Here is a 27,368-nt window from a genome sequence, read left to right on the forward strand (position 1 = left end):
AGATCAATTGTCCTCCAAACAGTGACCTATATGCAGGCTGCTTGGCTTTGGAGGAATTGCCAATACGATACAAGGTGTCCTCATTCATCACAGAACAAATGGAAAATTGTGCATGAGCTTTAAGTCCCTCAGCCCAAATGCAACATTATTCACAGGAATGTGTATATGAGTAAATGAACATTTGAGGAACAACACTGCCCCTTCCTTGCCTCCTTACCTGTTCATCCTTACCTCTTCCACTCTCCAACCTGCTCTGAGCTCTCAGCTACACATGGTTTCTTCAATAAGCCATGTTCCCCTGTGTGGGGGATACTCTTTCCTATCACATTCCTTTTCCCCTCTCCCCAACCCCTCTGCCTAGTTGATTTTCATTTTCTTGTAATATCACCTAAGCATCACTTTCTCAGGAAACTCTTCCCCGAAAGGCTCCCCATCCACAAATACCATTACAGGTATGTTTCCTTTAGAAGCTTTATTATACTGTTCAGATCTTTGTTCCTCAGTCTATTTTACTGAGGCTTGTCTTTTCCACTAGAATAATGACTGCAAGAGATCATGAACGATGTTGATTTTTATCAGCTTTATACCCCCAGCACATGGAAAATAATCGGTATGTAGTATGAATTCAATAAATATCTGTTATATGAGTAAATAAATGATGAAGAATTTATCTTATGTTCAGAGAGAGTATGAGACATGACTAAATGCACTACGAATTAATGAAAAAGCCAAGCCTCATACCTTGGTCTTCTGACTCTAAAGTCTGTTCTTTTTCATGGCTCCCCGTGGGCTAACTTTGGAAATAGGCAGATCCTTGGAAGGAGGTGACATCTCCAGAGACCCTGTACTGTTAGAAAGGAAAAAAGAAGAGACACATTTTCACCATCTGCTTTCACAGAACCCACAATTCCTTAGAACTGGGGATATTTGAGTGTATACTTTAATTGCAAAGTAATCACTGTCAACTTGAAAAAGCAAAGGAAAGTACTGTTAATGTCAGCCAAGAGAGCTTTCAGATTTTGAAGACAAAACAATTGCTTGCCCGGTGGCTTCTTTCTATTGTCCCTCCATCTTTATTTTCAGACTGTGGAGACAATAAATCATGTTGCCTTGTCATATCATCCTTTCTAAAAACAGAATTCTGTTTACATGAACACAAGTTAGGGTCCCAGCTTGAAAGTCTGTAAGGCTGCAAACCAGCTCAAGTGACTGCAAAGCTTTTGCTGTTCCTGTGGATCATCTGACATGATGAGATGAAACCTCACTCTGAGATCGTTAAAAAACACTACTTTCAAAACGTAGATGCACACCCAATGGAAAGAACATTTAACATATTTTAAAAGTATAAGGAATAAAGCAAATTTCATTTGAAATCCTGCCTCCCAGACACCATAATCAGAGTTAACATTTGGGCAAATGTCCTTCCATGCAGCCATCTCTCAACAAACTGTATCTTTAAGGAGTTGGATGGTTTTAAATGCGCACCCAAAAATGAAATTGTACAGGGCCGAAGTAAAGAGCCTTGAGTTTGAACACTAACTCTGCCACCTACCAGCTGTGTGACGTTGGACAATCACTTAAGTTATTAACTTTTACTTTCTTCATTTTAAAACATGTACATTTGTTTTTGCAGGATGGTTATGAAGATAAAAGGAGGTAATTTCTGTAAAGTACCGAGGACAGTGCCAGCCATACTGAGGCATCTAAAGGGAAAAATAAACACAGCTTTACTTTCCCCGTGGAACAAAGGTGGTGATGATGTGAAGTGGAGCTTGCTGCACATAACAAATGGGAAAGTGGAAGATGCGGGCACAGGCATCCTACAGTGAGAAGGGAAAGGCCAATGCGTTCACCATCTTTTTTATTAGTATAATGAGTGCTGAGGCTGAGCTGGCTTTTAGACAACTCGGAGGTTTCAGTTTACTGAAATTATCTGAAAAGTAATTCTCTGCCAAAATAAATTGCCTGTATTTATGTGAAGACGAGAACTATCAGTTATTGAGCAACATGTGAGGCAGGGGATTATAATGGGTCCTGTATATTCATCATTTTATTGAATCCTCTCAACAATGCGAAGAGGCAGTTGCTGTTCCTAAGCACATTTTGCATGTTAGAAAACATAACCCTCGCAAGTTTAGGTGATTTGCCCCAAGACTTACATGTAATAACAGAGGACCTCAGATATGATTCTAGGTCTGACTGACTACAAATTTGAAATCCTAAATCACCAATATTTTGTCAGTCATTGGAATATCTGCACTTATTTTTTTGAATCCTATAAAAATGTTCTCTTCTGACAAAGAGAACAGTTACAATTTTTAAAGCAAAATATAATTTCTACTTCATAGACAAGGAACCTAAGAAAATAATGACAATGATACCACACATCTAAATTGTATAATATACTCTTTCAAATGTCACATGATTCTTGCAACAATGTTTAAAACTGGAGAGCAGACACTAACTACAATGCCTATTTTATTTATCGAAGAGGTTAGATCATAGATTCACTTAGTATTAGAAGAAACATCTATACTTCTCATACTTTTAATTCAGTATTATCTTTACAATACTATTTTATTTCTCCTGAGAACAACCTTAAATTCGTTTAAAACTCTTTAAAATACATGTCCTGGAGCAAAAAAATTACAGGACATTTTTAAAGGTATTTTGTACATTAGCTAAGGAAAGTCTTTGGTTTGAGACAAACCAAATCATGTGCACCTCAGATACCTCTGCCTAGGGACTTATAGGATAAGATCCTAAATGAGATTTATGACAAGGCTTATCTGGTGTTGGTGCAGACTTCTGTGATGAAGAAGAACTTTTCCTGCTAATTTTGTATGATCTATACTTGAAGCTATTAGGGACTATTTTTGTGAGAAATCAAAATGACTGCTTTCATCACAATGAATGATATTTGACTTTAGAAAGAAAATGTAATTAACTGACTCACAGTACAATCGCTCTGAATTAATCAGGAGTAGACAGACATTAATTCAGAAGGGGAAAACCCATCAAGAGCCAACCACGTTAAAGTGTAGAATCATTAATATCCATTTCACAAGACTGGATGCCACTGGCTCTTGTCAGCCAAAAGCCTGGCACAATCACTTTCTCTTCTCCCTGCCGCTGGCCCATGGAAAAACACAGCTTACTGAATTTGTTTTCCAAAACTTAATGTGCTTCTCATTAAGGGGCTTTGTGGATGGGCATAATGGATTGGTTCTTAAATGAGAATTTATTGAAATAAAAAAAAAGCTTTTCATTAAAAGTATTTAACCTTACTGTAGACTTCTATTTTGATCAGAACTTAAACCTTTATGCCCAGCTTGACTTACTGAAATAAAAACTGAGAGTTGACTACAACATTCCAGTAGTGAGGTAGCCTATCCAACCCAGCTTTGTGGAGTAACCACGGTGTAGTTCAGATTAAACCTGGAATAAAATGCACATCCTACCACATTTCAACTATATGCCATGAGCAAATCACTTTACCTCTCTGAGTCTCAGTTCTTTCATCTGCAAGATCTGGTGACTATCTGCATGCCAGGGAGTTGTCAGGTTTAATTGGAATAATGGATTTTAATTGCTTTGTAAACTCTAAAGTGGTATTCCAATCTTGGTTCCTGCAACATATTGGCTAGGTGGTCTTGGGTTAAAGATATGTGGTCTATAAAAGGTAAGAATAATTCCTTGTAAGATTGTTATGTAAAAAAGCAATAAGGAACCAAATGGGACATGCAGTTGTTACTCACTCAGAGTAATCGCTATTGTTTTTATTATTATGGTTATTCTCACTATGTTTAATAAGCCTATAGACTTCTCCAAGCCCAACGTTATCAGACTCTTAGACAGCAGCAGTGGGATAATCATAATAGAAAGTATAATATACAATACAAGACGTTTTGGGCAGAAACCAAGAAAAAAAACATGGCAGGGTTTAGAGAGAGGAGCTTTCTCTGCTAAATATGTGATTATTTGCAGTGCATACATTTACACATTTAACATTTTTTGTGATTATTTCCAATAACCTTTGTCTTAAATATGTCTTGAGTTACAAGAGATTAGAAAGAAAGCATGTATGTTGAATAACGTCAGCTCATATGACTGAGTACTTATTATATGACAGGTGTGATATTATTATAACCCCATTTTATAAAAAAACAAAACAAAAACCTAAGCTCAGGGAGGCAATGAGACTGATCCAAGGTAATTCTGACTCTGTATGAGACAAAGCTGGGGTTCGATGATTGGTCTGTCAACTAAACCATTAGCTCAAGTGACAACTGATTTGGGCTGGTCTGCTCAACTGTCATTATGCTCAGCAAAGGACACTGACATGGTGATTCGGAACTGTGGAAGCTACAAGGCTTAACGTAAGTTGAGAAGAAAATGAAGGTGTAAAGAACCACCCACACTGTTGCTCTTAACAAAACATGTGCTTATTATTTATTAATGGAAATGCAAATGAGTTTGCTCTATTTGGCAAGGTTAAGATAATCTGATTCATAGAAATTAAGATGCTGTTCTGCTGGTTTCACAGAAGAGAGCTAAAATAGAGCTTTCGACTGCTAACACAATTGTATAAGGGAGCTAATTATTTTTGGTTAAATGTCACTAATAACTAATGGGGAAAATTTCATTTTTGCTAAACATGGAAAAATATGTGACTAATAGCTGAATGACAAAGGCACTTAATCATCACTTCTTAACTGGTGACTTTAAAGCCACAGCTATATCTCTTTTATTTATTTTTTTTATTTTAAAAAGAAACATTCCTTAGCCTGGCTGGCATGGCTCAGTGATTGAGCATAGACCTATGAACCAGGAATTCATGACTCAATTGGTCCCCAGTATGGGGTGTGCAGGAGGCAGCAGATCAGTGATTCTCATCATTGATGTTTCTATCTCTCTCCCACTCCTTTCCTCTCTGAAATCAATATATCTATATAACTTTTTAAAGAAACATACCTTTAGAAATAAAGGCAGCTTTCTGTCAGAAAGGACCATGAAGAAGCCCCACAGCCTAAAGCCCTAGACTATTCTTTGTGAGTAAACAGAAGAAGAATAGCTGGCCCTCCAAGAGCATAGCAGACGTCATTGGGAATTCTCTCCTTTCTTTCCTTGCATCGCCTTATATTTCCGTGTGGAGAGAGTGTGATCTCACCCTCAGTTCTGGTGGGCAATCTCGGGCAGAGGGAAGCATCAGAAAGGTTACTGATGATTTTGTGAAACACTGTAGCTAAAGGCTTTAAGCTATGGCCGTTGAACACTTTTGAAAAGCATGTCTATATGTCTGTTTGGAACTGAGCTTCCCTTTTTTGAAATAACAACACTGCAGAGGTGGCCAGTGACAAGATGAGCAGCTGCTAAGGACTTAAAGTCTACAGTATTTGCTCAAATGGATGAATGTCTATATGCATGTGTATACGCTCAAACACGCTCCCACACAGTATGCTTGTCCTATTCAGTTTATTATCATTAGATGGTATTAGCTGAGCTGATTTCTTGAGGATGATCTTTCTTGCTATTGAAAACACTGGCTAATGCTCATTGGTCCCATTTTGTCTTTGTGGGAACAGAGAAAGACTACATTTCCAGTCTCTTTTGTAGTTAGATTATATGGCTAGGTTCAGGCCAAGAGAACATGGCTAGAGTGATATATGCTGCTTCCAGGTCTAGCATTAGAATGTCATCCATCCAATTCACCTCCCAATGCTAGCACCACCCCACACCTTCCTGCCTAACCTTGATGGTGGATGACGCTAGCCTGACCTTGAAGCCTCAACATGACATAAGCATAAGATTTAAATAGCTTGAATTCTAACATCACCTGCCTCGAACTTCAATGGGAGTGAGAAATAAGCTTTTCTGATAAGTCACTGAGCCTTTAGAATTTATCTGACTCTACCATAGATTGCTTACTCTAACAGGAAATTGGGAAAACTATAACTGCTCCAAAATGACTGAAATATAATATGGTCTCACAGTAATAGACTCTCTCTGGTATGTTTCTACTATTTAGAACAAGGCATGATCCTGTCTTTCATATTGAAGGGCACATTGATATTGAGCGCTGTATGTGAGGAAAAAAATATGTAAAGGAATGGGAATAGCTGTTTTTTGGTTATATTATATAAAATGTCTTTGGAGTATTTTATGGAGAAGAAAAGTAAAACAAATATTCTGCTTAATAATTTTTCTAATTAGTCTTTAAGCCCAAATTTGTAATGACTTTTTTATTAATAACTATGAAGAAACCAGCAACTATAATGGAAAATCATTTAGAAGAACATTTTAAAAGGTGTGTTTATAGCAGTTTAGTTTAAAATTAAAGGACTCATATTCAAAAAAGGGTTGGATACTTCCTTTAAACAAAATTTAAAATTTACGTAAGTCTTTGATATGTTAACATGTCTTATGTATCTCCAAGAGGGAATCTGTTTTACGGTGCATTAACTAAAATTATTTGACCTCGGAACAGCCCCTATCCTCTTCCAGCCCTCCTCCATCTCAAACACAAGTGGAGTGTTAGTGTTCTGAGAAATGTACTTTGGAAAGGAATGATTTCGAATCATTGCAACAGACATCCTCCATCTCAGACACAAGTGGAGTGTTAGTGTTCTGAGAAGTGTACTCTGAAAAGGAATGATTTAGAATCATTGCAAACTTATCCTATATAATAAAAGGCTAATATGCAAATCAACCCGTGGGCCTAAGCCATCAGTCGGATATCCCCCAAGGGCTTCCTGATTATGAGAGGGTGCAGGCTGGACTGAGGGACCCCCACCCTGAGTGCACGAATTTCGTGCACTGGGTTCTAGTACCATTATAATGAACATTGGACAATATCCTAATGGGAAGGTACCAGTCTAGTCTTAATAAGAGGTAGGTGATTGGAATCATTAAACTCTTGAAACTGTATCCAAATTTATGTTTGGAATAGGAATTGCCACAGACTTTATTTAACCACAATGGTTGGAAATGTAAATAAAACATTCATGTTCAATAAAACTTTCTGGTTAACTTGTTTATTCAGTGAAACTTTTCTATGGCATAGTTATTCCTGCTGTGATAAAGGAAATTTTCTCTGAAAATTTTGTTTCACTATGCACACTTGTGCTAGCTGGGCTCCCAATTATGTATTTTGGAAAATACAGAACTTTATCTACCAAAAATCTTCAAAGCCACTGCTATACGAGGTCCTACAACGTCAACTCAACTTGTAGGAGACATTATAAAAAGGGAAGTTGCCTCTGACTAATTCTTCTAAGCAGAATAAAAGCAGAAGCAAAGAAAAATATTTTCTTTCACATCTATACTTTTGAAGACAATGACAGGTGTTACAAAACTAACCTTTGATCAATAATGTAGGAAGCCAACGGTGGTTCTGACTAACAGCTGGCGAATTAAAGTGCTTAATAACTAAACTGAAAATTCAAATGTAAAATTTAATCAGCTTCTATTAGACAGCAAAATAAATCTCCAAAGAATCTAGGCTAGATCAAAGTAAGTTTTTCTCCTTTCTTATCAAAACTGCAGAGTCATGATGGAGAAAATTTCACAAATTCAAAGAAAATATGACACAGTCTTAATTTGAACTGTCTAACATTGGAAAGGAGCAGTTTCCTCGCTCCTGAACCTTCTGAGAATTTGTCCTTTTATGATTCCAGGAAGTAAGTGATTAAGGAGATACAGGGAGAAAGCCATGGATCCTCTAAAGCAGTGGTTCTCAACCTGTGGGTCGCAATCCCTTTGGGGGTCGAACGACCCTTTCACAGGGGTCACCTAAGACCATTGGAAAACACATATTTTCGATGGTCTTAGGAACCAAGACACTGCTCCTCTATCTGTCTCCAGGCGGGTCCACCCACATGCAGATACACCCACATACGAGTACCCGGCGTGATGACATCATCATGCCAACCTCATCACATACACCCTGTACAGATACAGGTGTATGTGACAGGGTTGGCGCCATAATATACTTATGCAGACCAGTCACACGTGTAGAGAGCAGCTACTGTGTAGAAAGCAGCTGCTGTGTTGAAAGCAGCTACTCTGTTAAAAGCAGCTACTGTGTTGAAAGCAGCAGTATTGGAGGTAAAAAGACACTTCATGAATTATAATTACTGGGTAAATGTAAAATCATCAACTACTGCAAAAAAAATATCTGTACAATGGGAACTTAATCTCGATGCTGATCGTATTCAGGTGTGGTTGATGTAAATACTGCCCCCTTGTGATAGTTACAGGTATGTAAGAAAAAACAACAGAGAATGGTAAATCATAGGAAACTTTAATGAACTGTATTGACTGAACTATGCCATGTATCATCTTTTGTATTATTAAAGCTATTGTTATATATTATTTTCATTAGCAAACCATCCCATGACAATGGATCATGTAGAGAAGAACGTTAAGAAAAGAAAATATAGTGAGGATTTTTTACAGTATGGTTTTACCTCAATAATTACAGCAGGAATTGAGAAACCGCAATGTGTTATTTGTTGTGAAGTTCTATCAGCCGAATCTATGAAGCCGAACAAACTAAAATGCCATTTTGATAGCAAGCATCCAAGCTTTGCCAGCAAGGATACCAATTATTTTAGAAGCAAAGCTGATGGACTCAAGAAAGGCAGACTTGACACTGGTGGCAAGTACCGCAAACAAAACGTAGCAGCTGCTGAAGCTTCACATTTGGTGGCACTCAAAATTGAAAGAGGTATGAAACCTCACATCATTGCTGAGGATTTACTGTTGCCAGCGGCCAAAGACATTGTTCGAGTTATGATCAGAGACGAATTTGTTACAAAATTGAGTGCAATTTCCTTATCTAACGACACTGTCCCCAGAAGAATAGATGACATGTATGCTGATATTCTTGATCAGGTAATCCAGGAAATTAAATCTGCTCCACACCCAATATTTAATATCCAGCTTGATGAATCTACAGATGTTGCAAACTGTTCACAGTTACTGGTTTACGTGAGGTATATTAATGATGGCGACTTTAAAGATGAGTTTCTTTTTTGCAAACCTCTTGAAACGACAACTACTGCACGTGATGTATTTGACACTGTTGGTTCATTTCTGAAAGAGCATAAGATCTCTTGGGAAAAGGTTTGTGGTGTTTGCACAGATGGTGCTCCAGCTATGCTAGGATGTTGATCTGGATTTCAACGTTTGGTACTGAATGGGTCACCAAAAGTTGCAGAACTCACTGTATGATTCATCGGCAAATATTAACAACGAAGATGCTGCCACAAGAGTTACAAGAAGTAATGAAAAGTGTCATGAGTTGTGTCAATTTTGTAAAGGAAAGCACTTTAAACAGTCGACTGTTTTCGCAACTGTGCAATGAGTTGGATGCGTGGAACAATGCTCTGCTATTTCACACTGAAGTGAGATGGTTGTCGAGAGGAAAAATTTGAAAATGTGTTTTTGAGCTCCGTGATGAACTCAAAACGTTTTTTAATCAGAAAGCAAGACCGCAGTTCGAAGCACTTTTCGGCAATAAAAGTGAACTGCAGAAAATAGCTTACTTGGTTGACATCTTTGCCATCTTGAATAAGTTAAATTTATCACTGCAAGGACCAAATGCAACATGCCTCGATTTGTCTGAAAAGATCCAATCAGTCCAAATGAAACTTCAGCTTTGGCAAAAAAAATTGGATGAAAATAAAATTTACATGTTGCCTACCTTATCTGCTTTCTTTGAAGAACATGACATTGAACCAGACAAAAGGATTACGATGATAATTTCTGTGAAAGAGCACTTGCACATGCTTGCAGACGAAATTTCATCATACTTTCCAAATCTACCTGACACCCCATTTGCACTTGACAGAAGCCCATTCACAGTCAAAGTTGAAGATGTTCCTGAAACAGCACAAGAGGAGTTCATTGAACTTATTAACAACGATGCAGCGAGAACTGATTTCTCTACAATGCCAGTTACAAAATTCCGGATCAAGTGTTTGCAGTCATATCCTGTTCTGTCTGACACCGTGTTGTGCCTTCTTCCATTTCCAGCAACATATCTTTGTGAAACAGGGTTTTCCAGCTTGTTGGTTATCAAGTCTAAATATAGAAGTAGACTTGCTGTGGAAGATGATGTTCATTGTGCTCTTGCAAAGATTGCCCCGAGAATTTCTGATTTGGTGAGAAAGAAGCAATCTCAACCTTCACACTGACGTTGGCTTTTTACGCATACTGTCGGAAAATGTAGCAATGTATTTTACTGTTGTTATATTAAGACTGATACCCATGCTACATCATGCTTCAAGACAAAATTTCATTTATTTTAATTAGAAATAAATATATCACAATATATAATTACATATTGTTTTGTGATTAATCAGTATGCTTTAATTATGTTCAATTTGTAACAATGAAAATACATCCTGCATATCAGATATTTACATTATGATTCATAACAGTAGCAAAATTACAGTTATGAAGTAGCAATGAAAATAATTTTATGGTTGGGGGTCACCACAACATGAGGAACTGTATTAAAGGGTCGCAGCATTAGGAAGGTTGAGAACCACTGCTCTAAAGCATGCAGAAAAAAAAAACACACAAATCAAAACAAACAAAAAACTCACTTAAATATAGTGATGTTCAAACTCCAAACAGACTCTCCAAGATCAAACCTTCTCATAACATTGTACTCACCACTTCCATCACCACTACCAACCACCACCAACAACAGCATGAGTAACAGCAAACTACCGATTCCCTACAAAGTTGCTCTTTTGTTTATTTAACATAGTTGTTAAAGTTAAGCATATACCAACATCACCAGGAAGTTATATTAAAACACAGATATTTGGGTCCTACCCCTCCCTAGGGTTTTTTATTCAGTAGGTCTGGGAAGGGTCAAAAGAAATTTTATTTCTAACATGATGCTGGTGGGGTTGGTTTGAGAGCAGTCACTTGAGAAAAACATTTAAAATAAGTTAATAGGATTTCACTCACTGAAATTTAATGCAGAGCCTATTATAATGCAAATAGTTGTTCTGTGTAGTCTTATTTTACAAAATTCAAGATAGAAAACTATGACAGTTCAATGTTAAGAGAGAGAACTAAGTACATTATATTGAATGTTAAATTGAAAGATCAGACAGAGGCCGAAAACCAGGACTACAGGCTATATTAGAGGAGAAGGACCTGCGGGCTGTCTCACAAGGGGAGAACAGCAGCGCGTGCAGAGGTGAACACGCCTTTTTTTTTTTTTATTGTTTTATTGCTTAAAGTATTACAAAGGGTATTACATATGTGTCCTTTTTTCCCCCCACCCTTGACAGTCCCCTAGCCTCCCCTATCCCCCAGTGTCTTATGTCCATTGGCTATGCTTATATGCATGCATACAAGAACACACCTTTTGAGGGGTGGAATGGGAAGGAATGGGGGCACGCTGATTGGTGGCTTAATGTATGGTCCATATAGGAAGAAGGGCTTAGGGTATTTGGCAGGTGTTGATTGGTGGTTCAATGTATAGTCCATATAAGGTGCCTGGTTAGGTACTCAGGTATTTCCAGGCTGCAGGTTATGTCGTACTCCGCCCACCAGTTGGGGGAAGGGAGGATCTATCATTAATGATTACAATATACATGGGTCCAGTATGACTTATCCCTGACAGTGCTTGGCTTGGCATTCTACTAGGCAAGGTCAGTTAATTAAACCAAATAACGCCCTATGTCCTTTCTGTACTTTTGACCATATCTATCCTTTCCCCTCTTTCAAGTAATTATGTGATTCTTCCTTTGTCTGAAATAGACTCCTTCAACCCATCACATGGCTAGCTCCTACAGTACTTTAAAGTTAATCTTAAATGTCACCTTTTCCAGGAGGTCTGTCTTGAAGTATTTCTTTTCTCCTTTTTCCAGTGAGAGCATGCTGTGCTCATCTCCACCATAGCCCTTAGCAGAACATATTGAAACTTTCTGTTTTTAAGTATCTGTCTCTTACCTAAGACTGTGAGCTCCTGAAGAGCAAGGACTGATCTTACTGGTGTTTGTATTTCCAGCTACCAGAATAAGCCCTCAACAATAAATGTGAATTTTAAAAAAATGTTTTTATCATTGTCAAGCTAAACCTAAATATTTTCTTTTCTTTGTGACTTTAATTAAAGTAGCTTCGGAATATAAATTTCTTTGTTCATTTAAATTTTAATTGACTGATCCCTATGTGCAATAGGTATACTGGTAAAGAAGACCAGGAGATTTCTATGCTCAACACTTGGTGGGGAGGCAGATTAATAAAAAGATAATTACCAAGTAGTGTGACAAAGGCTTTGACTGGGTTAGTAAAGACTCTGACAGAATTATAAATGAGGACCAATAAAACCTACTTGGGTTAGAAAAGTATTTCTGGAAAAAGTAATTTCTAAACTAGAAATTATTATGATAATGTTTTCCTTGGGTGTTTTATATATTAGTTTTCTATGGTCATAAAGAGTAGTCCATTATCTATGGGCCCATTGTTTGAGCATCCAGATAGTTTTACTTGCTATAAAGTAAGAATCAGGAAGAAGAAATTCATAAGCCTAATGTGATATCAGACATTTACCTCTTTTATGTAAATAATTTTAGTCCCTTTTATTTGGAATTTTAAAATATTTACCATTTTCCCGCACCCAAGATTTTTATTCACTCATTTTGCATGTAAATATGCAGATTTGAGAAGCTGATTACTTTCATTATAAAGTCATTATTTCTCATATCACATTTAACTGTCAAACCACGCTATTTTAAAATTTGAAGGATCAGACTACTCAAAGAATTCTATTTGCATTACAATAGGGTACACATTAATAATAAGGTGATTCATTACTCTGTTAGCATCACCTTTACTTTAAATTGTCACTTTAAAGCTTGGGTGTCACAGCACGGTCTTCTGTGCCCAGGGTATTGGCATTTAAGAGATTTGTCAGACATCTAAAACTGGGCAGTGGCCAGAGGCATAAAAAAGGTTGAATATCATACACCCGAAGAATGAAATACAAAGGTTCAATCCATAGTGTGAGAACAATTCTCAAATACCAAATTGGTATTTGACGTTTCTCTCATCACTGCCCATTTTCCTTACTTAGGACCTTTTCTCTCTCAGTCCATCTTATATCCTGTATATCTAACAGTAAGAACATATTAAAGAGGTGATTTTATGTCCTCAGGCACAAAGAAACACTCATACATTATTAAAGAATATTTTACAAGTGTAAAAGGTTAAGTCTTCCTTCCCCTAATGCCTCTAGCTCATTTTTATTTCTCTCTGGTCTGAGTTAGATGTTAATGCTCTATTCTGATTTCCATCCCTGGCTGAATAGTAGAATTACATGGTGTGATAGGCACAATGGCCCCCAAAGATGTCTACATCCTAATCCCTGGACCCTGTGACTAGGACAGGTTGCACAGTAAAGAAAAATTAAGGTTGCAGATTGAATAAGTAGTGCTAATTAGCTAACATTAAAATAGGGAGATCATCCTGAAATATATGGGTGGGCCCAATGTAATCACAAGAGCCCTTAAAAGCAGAAGAGTGACTCTGAAAAGACAATCACAGAGACGACAGTGTCAACATAAGAAACGTCCAAACATGTAAGAATTATTGAGTTCATCTGAGTCAAACTGACAACAATTGCCAGGAAGCAAAATCTTAATGGATTGAGAGAATGGCAGTTTTGCACCTTATTTTATACATTACAATCAAAGGAGGAGGCATAAGGCAAATAAAGGGGGACATCTGTAATACTTTCGAAAATATTGAAAGTGTTTCTCAGTGGCTGGGCACTGACCTATGAACCAGGTGATCATGTTTAATTCCCAGTCAGGGCACAGGCCTGAGTTGAGGGCTCGATCCCCAGTGGAATGCGTTCAGAAGGCAGCTGGTCAATAATTTTCTCTCATCACTGATGATTCCATCTCTCTCTCCCTCTCCCCTCCTCTCTGAAATCAATAAAAATATATTTTATAAAATATAAAGATAGATTTTTGAAAAAGGAGGAGGTATAAAGAGGGTTACATGAAATTCACTGGTGACAGAATAGGAAGACAGGAGAAAGCAAAGCAGGGAAATCTCTGGGATTGGATAAAGAGTAAAATGAAGAGACAGATATTTCTTCTACATTGGTGGGTATAGGATAGTTAACAATTAACATTTATAGCACAGAGAGATGGTCAATGGGGGAACAAGATAACAATGAAAGGAATCCCTGGTCATGCACTTTGGGGGGAGATTGTGCCCTGAGGGGGTCTGGAGAAAGGGTTGCAGATGGAATTACTCAGCCATTCCAAATGTATGTTATTTTAGATGCAAAAAGACAATAAAAAGGCTTCATTAAGGTAAAGATTGACCTTTGCCAAGGAAAATACCGGGGCCTAGGACATTACTACCCACTACGACTCGCTTTTAGTTAAGGAGTTTTAATTTCAGATCATCCTATATGGTTACTTTTGGTCTGTGAGTTTGTTAGGCCTCCCCTGAGCTTGTCAGGTTTTCGTACATCGCTCTTTATCATCCTCAGCAGCAGAGGGAAGCCTTGGTCTCATGTCTCATTTACTACAGCTTTGAAGTGGGCCATCGGTTAGGGAAAGCAGCAGCCTCTAGAAACTGGAAATGGCAAGGAAATGAGATTTCCCCTGGAGACTCCAGAAAGGAATGCATCCTTCTGACACCTTAATCTTAGCCCAGCAAGATCTCTGCAGATTTATGACCTACTGAACTTTAAGATAATACATTTGTAAATTTGTGTTTTTAAAAACACTAAGCTCATGGCCGATTGTCACAGAAGCAACAGAAAGTTAACTGGGGGACCTTTTAAATATCCTGAGGCCCACATCACACCCCACATCAATTACATGAAAATCTCTAGGGGATATAAGGGGAAGGGCCAAGATCCACACATCAGGAATTTTTTTAAACCCCTTAGAAGATTCCAATATGCAGCCATATTTCCGAACTGCTGCTGTAAGTATATTCTCTGGTCTCCACACAAAGGTGACCTGCCTTAGGATGGACTCCTCCCTGGTGGGGAGGCCAGGCCCATAGGATGCCACGTCACTCCAAGGTGGTTCCAGGGGCAGAGCACCAGCATCATCTTGGACCTTGTTAGAAAGAGATAATCTGGGCCCCAACCTGACGGAGTCAGAATCTGCATTTTAGTAGCAAACTAGGTGATTCTGTATGCACATTACATTTTATGAAACAAATATTGTACACTGGCAGTTGCCTTCCTAATCTAAAATGTTTCTGCTACTTGCAATATTTTTAGAGAGTGGAAGGGAGGGGGAGGGAGTCAGGGGAGTGATAAGAAAGAGAGAGAGAGAGAGAGAGAGAGAGAGAGAGAGAGAGAGAGAGAGACAAGCATTGATGTGAGAGAGACACATCAATTGGGTGCCTTCCATAGGCGCATGGACTAAGGGGCAGGGAATGAACCTGCAATTCAGGTACGTGCCTTTGACCAAGTATCAAACTCTTGACCCTCTTGTGTGCAGACCAACATTCTATCCACTGAGCAATCCAGCCAGGGCTACTTGCAATAATGTTTAAATCATTACCTAAATAAAAAACTGCCGGGAGCCGGTCCATCCTTGCTGTTTCAAGGGACCTGGCATATATGGCATACTGTTCTTAATATGTTTGCTCACCTTCTTGGCACTATGTGTTTTAACCAAGGTCTCTGAGAAAGGTTGTTTCCCCAGGTAGGGATTTTTTCCCTGAAGTCAGGGAGGGGATAAAACCCCTCAACTAAGTGCCAGGCGGGTAATTAATCACTTTAACTATGAACAATCATGCTTAAGCTACATAATCTTTACTCCCTGGAATGGAGATAAGAAACGCCCTAACCTTTGTAATAGAGATTGATAGGATTGAATCAACTGGTATAAATACAGATGTAGCAAGACAGAAAGAAGACAGAATTCAGAACACAGAACTTATAAGACAGAACTTCAGACACAGGGCTTGGAAGACAGGACCAAGAGAGACAGAGCCTAGGCACAGAACCTACACAGAACGTTCTCTAGAGACAGAAGAACTTCGCTGGCGAGAGCATGCCAGAGGATCCTGGACCGGGACTGGCCTCGGAGCCTGGAGGCAGAGCCTGGCGAGAGAGCATGGCAGGGGATCCTGGACTGAACCTGACTGCGGAGATTGGCAGGAGAGCCTGACTAGAACCTGGTGACTGAACCTGACTGGAGAACCTGAGCAGAACCTCTCTGGAGATCGAGACCAGAACTTGGCTGGAGATCCTGGCTAGGCTGCTGATCAACTGAACCCTGTCTCCGTGTCCTTCCTTCTTCGCCGACTCCGTCCACACCTTTGGGGACCCCTGGACCTGCTGGGGTTGGACCCCGGCAGCAGCAATGATAGTAACTCATGGAAATGCATACTACTGTGAAATAAAAAAAAATAACTTAAAATGCCAGAAAAAAAAATGGACATTTTAATTTAGACTCAATGGTCTAGTTCTTTTTATTTCAGACTAATTTCTCTTAGACTCTAGAGATGTTGATCACTATTTATTAGCTTACTCTTAAAATTCCTAAATAATTCCAAACCTCTTGTGGGGTTTTATTCCCATGAATTATTAGATTCAATGATCAGAAATCACTTATTACATCAAATTTAAATTCCTTTTATCATAAACTTATATTTTTTGAAATCCAGTTATTGTAAAATAATCATTGTGTATTAGAACTATATTTTCCTCTGTTTAGTTTTTTTTCTCCAAACTGGGGTTGGAGACACCACTGACAGAGTAAGATTTGAAGGTGAGGAATATGAGACTGCAAACCGTGACTTCATTCCCCACCCTATGTCCACAGAAGCATCACCAATGCATCAAGATGCTCTCCTATGCTGAGCCCAAGCCTCATTTCTGAAAGCTTCTCAACACGGTACTTTAGAAACCACCTATGTGCTAAGCTAAACAAGCAAAAACTTTTTTAAAATTTTTTACCTTAATCATTTCAATTAAGCCCTAGAACAAACCAAAGGGCTAGATGTTACTATTTCCATTTCACAAATGAAGACACTAAAGTATAGAGGGCGTTAGTAACTTATCCGAGGTCATGTTAGACATAGTGGAGACAAGATTTGAGCTGAGGTGAATCTGGTTCGAAGGCCCATGCTCTATGTCATTTATCTCCGCTCTGATCTTTATTATTTCCTTCCTTCTGCTTACACTGGGCTTTTCTTGTTGCTCTCTTTCTAACTCTTTGAGTTGTAGGTAAGAAATTAGATAATTTATTATCATTGTTTCTTGTTTTTTGCAGTCAGCTTATAGAGCTATGAACTTCCCTCTCAAGACTGCTTTCACTGTGTCCCACAGGTTTTGGATTGTTGTGTTTTCATTGTCGTTTGTTGCCATGATGTTTTTTATTTCTTCTTTGATCTCTCTGGTAACTCAGTCAATGTTTAATAGATGCTATTTAGTCTCCATGTGTTTGATTTTTTTGGATTGTTTTTATTGTAGTTGATTTCTAGTTTTATGCCATTGTGATCTGAGAAGATGCTTGATATGATTTCTCTGACTTGTATTTTAAAAGGATCACTCTGACTGCTGAGTAGAGAAGAAACAGAAAAGAGTAGAAACAGAAGAGTAAGCAGGCTGTATTACTCAGGCAAGAGAGGATGGTGGCTTGGATCCATGTGGTAGCAATCTCAGTGACAGATCAATAGACCAGAATGAGACTCATTTCTCAGGAAGTGAACACTTTGCGGTTCCCCTATGTTGTGACATGAAACAGAACTGTTCGGCACGCCACTTGTGTGTGAAACCCCTTCTGCCTGTGTAAAGTCACTTCTAACATTGCTGCTCCTGGAGCAATAGCTGTGGCTTAGTAGGCAGAACAATTCCAACTGTGGCATAAGAAGTCACCAATAACATCAATTTATTCCAGTTCTAGATTATAAAATTGACCTTCTGACTTCCCAAGTTAATATTTTTAGTTAAATACAAAAGCTAATCTCTTCAACTTCAATACCAAAAATAACTGAACCTTTCATGCACTTATGAGTTTTAAAATAACGGAGACAATATCTGCTTTGGTTCCCATAGTAGTTATAGCTAAGTGCTAAAGGTATGGGAAGAAGTGAGAAAGCAAAACCACGTTAATGATTTTCAGAAATAATAGTCCTATTACTCAAAGTGGAAATAGAGAGAAGGATGATTGAGCATGGTGACCTCAACATGACTTAAAATTTAGAAAGCAAGAGTAGTGTTGATCTTTTCTCCCTCTTTCTAAAACTGCAAAGCAAGTTTTTTTTTGTTGTTCTGCTTGTTAAGTAAATACTATGGTAGAAAAAACAAGAAAATAGGGCTTCATTGAAGTAAAGCAGGAAAGGCTATTTAGACACAGTAGACTCAATTGTACCTCGTCTGTTGTAAATCGGTCATGGACTTCAGTGTCCACTGGACATGGAATCAAATACAGACTCTACCCCTTGTTTGGCCATACGTGCCACCTGAGGAAAGTTATGTAATCTCAACCTCTTTTAGGTTCCTTATTTTTTTAACATATAAAATCAAGGACTGCCACATAAAGCTCTCTTGAGTATTATACGAGGTATAATACTCATACCACATACCACAGTGTCTGCCATATGGTGTGCAATTAACAAAAGGAGCTACTGTTCTGTTGTTCTTAAATTTTGTGTCGTAAACAAGTCACTGAAGTGGGGGAAAGATCCATCAAATTGGCTACATGGAATCTTGATAACAAGGCATAAGGCATGATGTCTGAATTTTCATCTTTTCACAAAGCTCGTGAAATGGTGTGCAGAGACAATGGAATTTCCTTGCTGCCTCATACCAAAACCAGGTTGAGATATGTATACTCATGAGTGGTGTTTAGATTTATCAATTACAATAGAGGTTTGAGATTCAAGGTACATTGTTTTGTGACAATATCTATATATTAATGAAACCTAGTTAATATTGTATGAGTGACTGAGTGAATGAATGAATGAATGAATGGCAGCAATAAATAGCAATAGAATATATAAATGAACTGTGCTAATTCTTAGTCCCTAAATGCTAGGGCAGGAAAAGAAAAATTTGCTTATAAATTTATATAAGAAAAAACCTTTTATATTTGAATAATGACTGAACCTACTCCAAATGATATTCTGAATGTCATCTAAAATTATATGAAAGTCTCATAATCATGGTTATCATCTTTCTTTACTAGCTATTATTCACTCTCATTTGTACATCTATTGAAATAATGTTACATAAAATTGGATCTCACAGTCCTCTGTGCTCACTTAAAAAATGTAAGTAACTAAGACAACCCACAGTGTACATTGTGTGTATTTTCTGGAACAGAAAAGATAATGCCTAAAGTGGGAAAGTGAACAGTTGGTATCCCGTTAGGAGGGGCTTTTTATTTTTTACAGTTGCAACACTAACCTGATGAGGTTGCTATTATTTTCCACCTCAACTTGTGTTTATGAAAATGATGTTAAAAGGCAATGGAGTAAAGAATATGTGGCAATCAGGTTAAATGGCTAACTATTTTAATTCTTTGATAGAAAGGGCAATGTAGTGAGAAGGTCTCTTTTTTTGGTTCATGCCAAAATAGACATACTCAGAACGAAAACCTACAAAGCCTCGTCTGCATTTAAATAAGCCTTTCTCCCTACCCCCATGTGGCCACTCAACATTGAGCCAGGCGCAGTGAAGGCACAAGAAGCACCAAGCTGCCACCTTTGTAATATTGATGACACTAAAATGGAGTAACAGAAACAAAACAGAACAAGAATGGTATGATAATGTTCACAGTACCAACTATAAGTTCTATGGAAGTCACAGAAGTAGCACCACTCCAGAAAGAATGTCAGTGAAGGCTTTATGGATGGATGTGGGATTCAGTTTGAGTCTTAAGGAATCAGAGAGAGAGAGATGGATTTGTGGAAGAGAAAGAGGAGCTAGGCTTGGAGTGAGGCACACCTGCTTACCTCTCTGCTCCACTAATTGCAAGCTGCATGGGAAATTAATAACCACTAGGATAATGCACTGTCTGTTGGAATTAGATGAGGATATCTCATGTAAGTTTACAGTGGGATTTCAAGGAGATGATGCATGTCAAGTGTCTCTCACAGGGCATGCCCCATAGCAAGTGCTCAGAGAATGGTAGAAGATTACAGGATTGGAAAGCTCCTAACACAGTATCTAGTTATTATGAATTGAATACTAAATATTTATTTGCACATGCAAATAAATTTAGAGATAAGATTAGCTCAGTGTGTTTATGAAGTAATGTACAGACAATCTTAGGAAAACAAAGCATAGATGCTGAATTCAAGTTCAATGGAACAAAAAAGAAAAAAAATGTTTAGCACTGAAAGATACTGGTTAAATGCTTTGAGATAGGAGATGTAGAGACCTCTTGCTTTAGTATTAGATTAGCATTGTGTTTAAACACTTGTAGCAACTGTATTACAATAGCATCATGTCCCCCACATGAGGTATAGACAAAGATTTTGAATATACAAGGTTGCACACCAGGGTGTAACGGGGACATTATTTCCTTTGGGTAAGATTCCTTTCTCTTGCATGAAAACACCCAGTGCTTTTTGTTTCCCATTTTGACATTTCTAGTGGAAATAATTTATGGTAATACAGGCAGATAGCACAGAGCACATAGGTAACTAAAATAAATTTGATTCTCAAATCAGAAACGTTGAGAGTTGACAATAGCAAGATAGTTCTTTGGTAATGGAGCAGGTTTCATTATTTTTTTCACACTATCAACAAGGGACTTGGCTGAAAGGGGTGGTTAAGAGACTGAAGTTTTAGTTTTAACTTTCTTCACCTCCACTGAGACAATGATTGCCAGGGTCATTTAGTCTTCCCAAATTCATAGGTAAAATTCCATGCAGTTGACCCCTTAAGTTATTGTTAGAACAAGTCTCACGTGCCACAAATCTGTCAGCCCTAGAAGGGCATTAAAACAGTCCATGGCAATATTGTCATGTGGCTTCAGTTTCAACTGTTAGTTTCTTTTTACTTTTCTGGGTTTGAAGTCACTTGAAATTAAAATATATAGAATTTATAAAACTTGTGCAACTTACATATTTTGAATTACATGTTATTAATACAGTTAGAACTCTACTTGAGCTAAAATAAGGTAAATATTTAGATAGAAATAAATCTTGACATTCAAGCTCTATTTTCCTTACATAATGAATTTGCATTCCTATATCATATTCAACACGTAAAAATGTTGATTTCAATGAATAAGGACCACTGAAAAATGTGATTCTAAAATTATACTGAATATATACTATAATCTTTCTTCAAACCAAAATATTTAATTTTAAATAGAGGAAAACATTAACATTTCTGATTGTTTTGATTCTGACTTAAGAAGGAATCGGTTCTAACAAGAGTGGCTCAGATTAGGCACACAAACCACAGGTATGTCTATCCGCCTCCCCCCCGCAAAAGCAGACATCAATAGTCAGCAACATTTAAATTTAAGGATGCCTGAAACTTGGAGTAATCAAGAATCTAATTAAATCAACATAGCAGCCAGGTGGGAGAGAACCATTGTTTATTACTTGATTACCCAATATTAGTTGGCACAGAGTATATTTTCAATACATATTTATTCACAATGAATGAAAGATTGAATAAATGAATGAAACCAATGTGTAAAAGCCCTATTTCATAGAACCAAATAACTTTCCAGCACATCAGATAAAATCATAACATCTAGCTTTCAAGCATTGATTCAGGAGTGGTATTCTCAAGTGGAAGCTTAATTTGTAAATCAGATCAAAATAATGCTTCATCTTCTCTCCTAAGTCACCCAAAGCCTTTAATCCTCTATATTTTGACAGAAGGCATCTGAGACCCTGAGAGAAGGTACTGCTCTGGGCAGACACAATGACTAGCAGGCACTTGTTGGAGTCCTGGTCTTCTCACTATGGTCCAGGGCTTTGTTCTTTCACCTTAGAGCTTCCATGGCATTATGGGTAAAGCTCTCCAGGGCATTTTAGTCTAAATGGCTCTTTATGAATGCTATTAAAATAATATTGCAAGTGACTTAAAGAAACTCTAAAGCCTCCTGGGGATAATGATTTCTCTTAGCTCTTTTCATTCGTGGTGAAAATAATACCTTAATAAAAATCTCCAAACTTTAAGACTCAGCAAAAGTCCTTTATAAACAAGGATAGGGAAAGGGGTAAAGAGTGACTCCTTCCCCCTTTCCTTCTGCATAAACTCTAAGATTAGAGGTATTTGCTATTCAGATTAGGACATCAAAAAGTCTGGGCTTGACCTATTTAAAAGTATTTTTTAAAAAGGCAAGTTCTTTCAGAAAAGAGCACATAATGTGCTGTAAAGAGCGTTCTTTCTTTAAGTTTTCTTTTACTAACCATCATTTTTCCACTCCCATTTCAAGGAGATGGGTTTTTATGGGGTTGTGTTTAGAGAGATGAAACAGATTTGAGGGATATGAAACATAACTGTAATTTTAGAGTTTACACAATATTTCAAATGTATTTCTTTTGAGTTAAACAAAGACCTGAATTTTGCTTGGTTTCAATGACATAGAGTATATCATATGAGCTTTAAAACCCTCCTATTATTCTGTTAGACAAATAATATTTGTCTTAAATCATGTTTCATTGGAACTTAAGGGTCACAGCCACAGGGGAATGGATCCTAGATAGTTGTTATAATGTCCAAAGCAATAACTTCTGATATGACAACCATTCTATATCCAGGGAAATCAGGAGTCCTCTGGCAACATGAGAAGATAGAACCAGTCTCAATTTCTTCTGAGATTGAATTGACACCATGATTCTTGTCACATTTGTGGAGCTAGGCTATAGATATTCTCACCTTTAATCAAAAGGATATTGTTGAACCCCACAATCTCTCACAATTCTTTGCTAACTTTAAGCTCCCAACTTGTTTTACTAAAAGAAAAAATTGAGGGTGACTCCAACTGGAAAAAGGTAGATTTTTATGGCTATTTTCTCTCAAGGAACAGGGATCTGGAGGTGCTATCGTTGACTAATAAGTCTTTGCTTTGTATCTCCAAGGTTAGGTACTCAAATATGTGACCCTCCAGCATCCTGAATAAATCTGACAATCTTCTACCCACATCACCATGAAAAACACATCCCATTATAGGCAGCATGGGCATTTTCAGGAATGATTGGGAAATGAGATCAGTGGGAACTTAATGTCCAAATAAAAATGTTTTCCGGCCCTAACCGGTTTGGCTCAATGGATAGAGCGTCGGCCTGCAGACTCAAGGGTCCCAGGTTCGATCCCGGTCAAGGGCATGTACCTTGGCTGCAGGCACATACTCAGTAGGGAGTGTGCATGAGGCAGCTGATTGATGTTTCTAACTCTCTATCCCTCTCCCTTCCTCTCTGTAAAAAATCAATAAAATACATTTTTAAAAAGTGTTTTCCCTTGGCATTCTCAAATTATATATTTTATATGTTCCATGCACTTTCTGTATCTGCCCATGAATACTGAAAATTTTCTGGATGGAATTTGATTTTACTTAATTACTTGGCATGAAGAGTGATACTTGGAAGTCCTCCCTTCTCAACAGATCAAATGAAAAGCATATTATACAAATTTTGTATTTTAACTAGACGGTAAGAAAAAGATAAGTGTTCTAAGAAAAATGATTGCAAATTATTACTGTGATTAATAAATATGTGGAGAATGGTAGAATGCCATATCTGCCAGTAACTATGCCTAATCCTAGATATAAAAGGAGAATTATTAACCAAATTTGACTTGCTCTCACTATCCTCCTTCATAAGTAGTATTCTACAAAATATCTAATTCCAATTGAAGGAGCTATTATAGTATAGCAGCCTCTTTTCCTTAGCTTTTTTATCATATAAGTACTGTAGAGGACATTCCTATTTTATTTCTGACTACTTTTACCTATGATCTGAGTCATATATAATAATGCTTTGCATACTGAATTTCTTGCATGCAGTAAACAATGGCTGTGCAAAGTCCATCCTGAACTTTGCTTATTCTATAGATTAGGTATCTTTTGAAGACCCACATGGGTGTGTGAAGTTGTCCACATACTCATGTGGATCTTCAAATATAGGTATCTGAATCCCTAAGACCTTTAATACAGTGTTACCTGGAAAAGGGGATTTAAGGTTGCTGATGAAATTAAGGTTGCTAAGTAGCTGACCTTAAAATAGGATTATCTAGGTGGGTCCTAGGTAATCCAAGGGTCTGAAATGTCAGAAGAGGGAGACAGAAGAATCAGTGTTAAAGTGACACAGCATGAAAAAAACTCTACTGACCACCTGGCTTTGAAAATGAAAAGCAGCACTGATGACCTAACCGGTTTGGCTCAGTGGATAGAGCGTCAGCCTGCAGACTCAAGGGTCCCAGGTTCGATTCCAGTCAAGGGCATGTACCTTGGTTGTGGGCACATCCTCAGTAGGGGGTGTGCAGGAGGCAGCTGATGGATGTTTCTCTCTCATCGATGTTTCTAACTCTCTATCTCTCTCCCTTCCTCTCTGTAAAAAAAAAATCAATAAAATATATTTTAAAAAAAAAAGAAAGAAAAGCAACACTGAGCAAAGAAATGCAGGCAGCCTTTTAAAAAGCTGCAAAAGTTGAGAAAATAGGTTGTCCCCTAGAGTCTCCAGAAGGAAGACAACCCATAACATCTTGGTTTTAGCCCACTGAGATCTCTTTCAGACTTCTAATCTCCAGAACTGTCAGATAATAAATGTGTTAAGCCACCAAGTTGTGATACTTTGTTACAGTTCAATAAGAAATTAACACACTCGCCCTGCTGGTGTTGCTCAGTGGTTGAGTGTCGACCTAGGAACCAGGAGGTCCACAGTTCGATTACAGGTCAGGGCACATGCCCGGGTTGCAGGTTCCATCCCTAATGTGGGGCATGCAGGAGGCAGCTGATCAATGATTCTCTCTCATCATTGATGTTTCTATTTCTCTCTCCCTCTCTCTTCCTCTCTGAAATCAATAACAAACAAAGAAAAGAAAAGAAAAAGAAACTAGCACACTCATAGGTAAGGTTTTCCAGGAACTGATAACATTTCTACCTTTCCTTAAGGCTTCCAGATACTCAGTTAAATTGGGAAATTTTGATTGCTTGTATAAAACTTAGTGCTTTATTGCTTTAATTACTGTTTTTTCTCTTAGTAGCATTTAATACCAGCTGAAATGATTGTATTTGTTTAATGCCATTGTTACTGGTACATTGTAAGTTATCAGAGGGCAGGTCTTTAACTTGTTTTCTTGGTTGGGTTCAGTGCCTGGGACAGTGCATATCAAATATTGGATATACCATACATATTAAGTGAAATGATGAATAAATAAATGAATGATAGGCATTCAGTAGCAATGAGTATATAAATAAATCAATAAATAATAGCTATCTTCATTTGCCTCAATTAAGTGTATAAGTGATAATACATATTCTGATTGTTTTATGATAAATTTCACCTAAATTTGCATTTCCTATTATTTTACCTTCCTTACCTCAAGAGTGAATTTGCTTTTCTATTGACTTGAATATTTACTATCCGTGTGTACCAACCTATGCCTCTATAGTCACTCAATAGGTCTGGGCTTATCCTATTTCTATTGTTACCCCTAACAAATCCCTTAGGGAACATTTAATGTCAATACAGCAGGAAATATGTACAGTCAGTTTCATGCTGAAGAAAACAGTGACCAGCTGATGAATGAGGATTTTCTACAGCTTTTTCTTTTTCTTGTGGAATGTCTCCCATCTTAGCACATTTCTGCAACCTCCTACTTCCCTTGACCCATTAGTATTTCCTGGGAGATAATCTCTAAATCCTTGAAATATTGCTGCCTGATAAGAATGCTTTTGTAGGTTAGAGGCTTTAGACCATGCTGTACCAATTTGACCAGAAAAGCTGATCCTAACAATATGACTTATGGTGAATACATGATTTTGCTCTAGGAGGATTAGAGTCTTATAAGTACTTCAGTGATGGTTCAGCCTGAGGGAGGTCTTGGAAATTCCCGAACCAATTCATTAACTCATTTATCTCTTATGACAACCTTATGAACTTGATGTGATATTTGAAAGATGAGGAAGCTGAAGCTTAGGGAGAGAAATTATTTTGCTCAAGATAAAACTAATCTAAAGAACATCCCCCCAAAATCTGTTTACTTTTGAACCCTTAAATCTTTCTGCCTTCAAGATAACTATAAAATCTAAAGAGTTGACGATGAGACAGAAGAGAACTAAAAAGAAATTTTTCTTGCCCAGAGGAGTTGTTCTAATCCATTTTACTTTTAAATTGCATAAGCCTAAGATAGAGCAATCAATTAGGTTATATTATTATTATGTACAAAGGAGATAAGTGCCAAAGCATCTAGCCTGCAGCTCAAGAGATCCTTAACAAAATCCACATACAGACTATATTTTTAACAATTATGTTGTAAATGATTTAGTCATCTGCTTCCTCTCTTTCCATGTTGGTAATTCCCACTGTGGCAAGCATTGATCAATGTTTCTTTCTACATAGCACAATTCATTCTGAATAGTTCAAGTATAAGAATCTACACTAATAAAAGACAAACATGCAAATTGACTATACCTTCGCTATGCCTTAAGCCACGCCCACCAGCCAATCAGAGTGACTATATGCAAATTAACCCAACCAAGATGGCAGCCGGCAGCCACAGTGCTGAAGCAAGCAGTAGGCTTGGTTGCCCTTCCTGCCTACTGCAGCGGCTCTAAGCTCCACTCAAAGCAACAAAGTTTCAATTATAGAAGATAAATAAACCACAGATACCTGCTTTCAGCCAGCCATGGCCACAGAGCTGGAGCGAGCAGGAGTGGGTTGCCCCTGGCAATGGAGGAAACTAAGCTTCCCTCCCGCCTGCCCTGGCCGGCTCTGAGCTCCTCTCAAGGCTACAAAGTTTCAATTATAGAAGGTAAATAAATCCCAGAATAAAAAAAGAAAAAAAGGAGAGGCCGGGAGCTTCTGTCGCCGGGGGTCTTGGCCAGCCTGAAAACGGCCCTCAGCCCCTCACCCAGACTGGCCAGGCACCCCAGTGGGGACCCCCCCACCCTAAAAGGGGTGTAGCCAGCCTGAAAATAGCCATCAGCCCCTCACCCAGGCTGGCCAAACTTCCATGGGGTGAGGGTCCCCACAGGGGGGGGAGGGGGCTTGACCAGCTTGCAAACAGCCATCAGCCCCTCACCCAGGCTGTCCAGGCACCCCAGTGGGGACCCCCACCCTGAAGGGGGTGTAACCAGCCTGCAAACACCCATCAGCCCCTCACCCAGGCTGGCCAGGCACCCCACCGGGACCCCCACCCTGATCCGGGGCAAACCAGCCAC

The sequence above is a fragment of the Myotis daubentonii genome, chromosome 5 (genome assembly GCF_963259705.1).
Source record: "Myotis daubentonii chromosome 5, mMyoDau2.1, whole genome shotgun sequence".
Taxonomy (NCBI): domain Eukaryota; kingdom Metazoa; phylum Chordata; class Mammalia; order Chiroptera; family Vespertilionidae; genus Myotis; species Myotis daubentonii.